Genomic DNA, 4,476 nt, shown 5'->3' on the forward strand with positions numbered 1-4,476 from the left:
GGGATGATGTATTACGGAACGAGTAAAGAGACTTGCCAGTAACGAGATTGAACCAGGTATTGAGATACCGACGATCGAATCTCGGGCAAGTAACATACCGGTGACAAAGGGAACAATGTATGTTGTTTTTCGGTTTGACCGATAAAGATCTTCGTAGAATATGTGGGAGCCAATATGAGCATCCAGGTTCGGCTATTGGTATTGACCGGAGACGTGTCTCGGTCATGTCTACATAGTTCTCGAACCCGTAGGGTCCGCACGCTTAAAGTTCGGTGATGATCGGTATTATGAGTTTATGTGATTTGATGTACCGAAGGTAGTTCGGAGTCCTGGATGAGATCGGGGACATGACGAGGAGTATCGAAATGGTCGAGATGTAAAGATCGATATATTGGATGATTATATTCGGACATCGGAAAGGTTCCGAGTGATTCGGGTATTTTTGGAGTACCGTGGAGTTACGGGAATTCACCGGGAGAAGTATTGGGCCTTATTGGGCCATACGGGAATAGAGGAGAGAGGCCAAAAGGAAGGAGGCGCGTGCCCCCCCTCTGGTCCGAATTAGACAAGGGGTGCAGCCCCCTTTTCCTTCTCCCTCTCCCCCTCTTTCCTTCTCTCCTACTCCGGAAAGAAAAGGGGAATCGGAAGTCCTAGTAGGACTCCCCACACTTGGCACGCCCGCTCTAGGGCCGGCCTCTCCCTCCCTCCTTTATATACGGGGGCAGGGGGCACCTCTAGACACAACAATTGATCCCTTGGATCTCTTAGCCGTGTGCGGTTCCCACCTCCACCATAATACACCTTGATAATATCGTAGTGGTGTTTAGGCGAAGCCCTGCGTCGGTAGAATATCATCATCGTCACCACGTCGTCGTGCTGACGGAACTCTCCCTCAAAGCTCGGCTGGATCAGAGTTCGAGGGACTTCATCGAGTTGAACGTGTGCTGAACTCGGAGGTGGCGTGCGTTCGGTACTTGATCGGTCAGATCGTGAAGACGTACGACTACGTCAACCGCGTTGTGCTAACGCTTCTGCCTTCGGTCTACGAGGGTATGAGGGCACACTCTCCCCTCTCGTTGCTATGCATCACCATGATCTTGCGTGTGTGTAGGAATTTTTTTGAAATTACTACGTTCCCCCACAAAAAAAGCAAGGTAACTAATGATAAAAGTGAGCGAAAACGGTATTGCAATGTGTTGAAATAAGGCCTAGGGTTCATACTTTCACTAGTGCAAGTTCGCTCAACAATAATAACATAACTGGATCATATAACTATCCCTCAACATGCAACAAAGAGTCACTCCAAAGTTACTAATAGCAGAGCACAAACGAAGAGATTATTGTAGGGTACAAAACCACCTCAAAGTTATTCTTTCTGATCGATCTATTCAAGAGTTTGTACTAGAATAACACCTTAAGACACATATCAACCAAAACCCTAATGTCACCTAGATACTCCAATGTCACCTCAAGTATCCATGGGTATGATTATATGATATGCACCACACAATCTCGGATTCATCCATTCAAACCAACACAAAGTACTTCAAAGAGTGCCTCAAAGTTTCTACCGAAGAATCAAGACGAAAACGTGTGCCACCCCCTATGCATAAGTTCACAATGTTACGGAACCCGCAAGTTGATCACCAAAACATACATCAGGTACATCACGTGAATATCCCATTGTCACCACTGATAAGCACATGCAAGACAAAGATCAAGTGTTCTCAAATCCTTAAAGACTCAATCCGATAAGATAACTTCGAAGGGAAAACTCAATCCATTACAAGAGAGTAGAGGGGGAGAAACATCATAAGATCCAACTATAATAGCAAAGCTCGCGATACATCAAGATCGTGCCAAATCAAGAACACGAGAGAGAGAGAGAGAGAGAGATCAAACACATAGCTACTGGTACATACCCTCAGCCCCGAGGGTGAACTACTCCCTACTCGTCATGGAGAGCGCCGAGATGATGAAGATGACCACCGGTGAGGGATTCCCCCCCCCCTCCGGCAGGGTGCCGAAACGGGTCTAGATTGGTTTTCGGTGGCTACAGAGGCTTGCGGAGACTGAACTCCCGATCTAGGTTATGTTCTGGAAGTTTGGGTATATATAAGAGGTGTTGGTGTCGGGAACAAATCAGGGGGGTCTCCGTGGCGGCCACGAGGTAGGGGGGCGCGCCCAGGGGGTAGGGCATGCCCCCACCCTCGTGGGTGCCTCGGGACTCCTCTGGTCCATCTCCAATGCTCCGTGGGCTTCTTCTGGTCTAAAAATAATCTCCGTCAAATTTCAGGTCAATTGGACTCCATTTGGTTTTCCTTTTCTGCATTACTCAAAAACAAGGAAAAAACAGAAGCTGGCACTGGGCTCTGGGTTAATAGGTTAGTCCCAAAAATCATATAAAATAGCATATAAATGCATATAAAACATCCTAGATGGATAATATAATGGCATGGAACAATAAAAAATTATAGATACGTTGGAGACGTATCACTTACTAATTTGTGAGCACGTGCGGGTGGGTCTCCATTTCCAAGCGATGAAGGGTGATCCAACAAGAATGCAACAAGTTTTGCACCACTCTTGAGAGCGTCAAGGCCTGCCTCGTGAGCGGCATCGGGATGCAAGACATGGTATGCTAGCAAGCCATCCTCTTTTCTGTCATCAAGTTCATCCTTTGCGTGCTCATTTGCATATCATTTGCACATATGCTTGCATGGAAACATTTGTAGGCATTTCAAGCTTTGAAGGCATTCAAGGTTCAACACAATGGCAAGTGCTTCAACCTCTCCCATTGCTTTCGGGTCATCAAGGACGAGGAGAAGTTCTAGGCGCAATATGCCGCACTCAAGTCGCGTGGGGGGAAGTAAGCCGTGGAGGATGTTGGGGAGGGCGAGCCGGCACGGCCGCGGGGGAAGACCAACTCTAAGAAGGAGGACAAGCAGGATGCCGCCTCCAACGCCTTGATCGCAAGCGTGGAGGGCATGATGAATAAGAAGGAATCAAGGGAGGAGGAGCGCCAGCGTTTCAAGGCGGAGCAAATGGACGCTTTCATGGAGATCCAAAGGAGGAGGCTTGAGATGGACGCTAAGAAGAAATCCAAGATGTTCGAGTTAGAGGCGGAGAAGCAAGACAAGATGCTAGAGATCGAGGCCGCCAATGCCAAGACCAAGGCGAAAGAAGTTGCTCTCGCGAGCATGATGACCGGGGTGGAGATCATGAAGGTGGATCTCAACACCGTGTCGCTAAGGAAGAGGTCATGGTTTGAGAAGATGCAGGCCGACATGCTCATGTTCGACAACGAGTGATCTATGGCAGCGAGCGCCATCTTAGTATAGGTAAGAAATGGAAGTATAGGTAGGGGGCATAAACGGAAGTTTCTTTTACCCAGAGAAATAATTTGTGAACATGTTTTTGGTACCTTACAATCTTCATGATACTACAGAACAGTGGCGGACCTAGAATTTCGGCTTTGAGGGTGCCACGGTTCAGAGTTAATATCAATAAATAGGCATAAAATAGCATCACATTGATAGCTATTTAGTGTTAAGTACATATAGGAAATATACTTTGCAATTTTCTAGGGGGCTGCCATGGCACCCACGGCACCCCCACTAGACAGTGATAAATTCTAAAAAATTACAAATTGGCTCTTGAAAGGTGTTCATGTTGTCTCCATCTCTTCCTTCAAACAAACATGTTAGATGCCATTCCAATCAAATACTCCCTCTAGAACTTAATATAAGATGTTTTTTGACACCGTTAACTTGATATAAGATGTTTTTTGACACCGTCAAAGGAAGAATTATAAAAAGAAACTAATTGATTATGTTCTAGGGACGACTAATATTTTTCCAGTTGCAACAATTACATTGAGAGAGAGAGAGAGAGAGAGCAGGGAGGAGACGAGAGGCATCAATACACACACATACAGTAGCGCCATGCACATTGTTTATCATGCTTGGTAATTTGCTTGCTTGATCTATCCGCTACTACTCTGAGCCACTCGGAGCTACGACTATCACGATTTGCATATGTAATGTGTCTATGTTGTGTGTTGTAATGCTTGTGGCCTTCAAACAGTTATGCCCTCATTTTTCATAAATTCATTCGGTGGTGGGGGTGGGGGCATTGGTCCCCTCATCTTAACACATAGCTATGCCTCAAGGATAATTACTCTACTACCTCTGCATGGATTCATGAATTTAACGAGCCCGCCCGTCTAGCTCCACCACTCTATCCCAATTTCGTGCTGAATTTTTTGATATATTATACGTATTTTTGCAACATTGTATGCCAAATTTATAGCCGTTTTACATTTTCCCTACACTTTTTGCACAACATGTCCAAATTTAAGTTTTCAAATTTTCCTAACTAGTAGATGTAGTAATATAACAACCTCTCGAAGGATTTTATTTTTTGAAGTTTTTATCATTTTCTTTTGACTTTTTCAAAACTGAAATGGCGATGCAC

Source organism: Triticum dicoccoides, chromosome 5A, assembly GCF_002162155.2.
Source record: "Triticum dicoccoides isolate Atlit2015 ecotype Zavitan chromosome 5A, WEW_v2.0, whole genome shotgun sequence".
NCBI lineage: Eukaryota > Viridiplantae > Streptophyta > Magnoliopsida > Poales > Poaceae > Triticum > Triticum dicoccoides.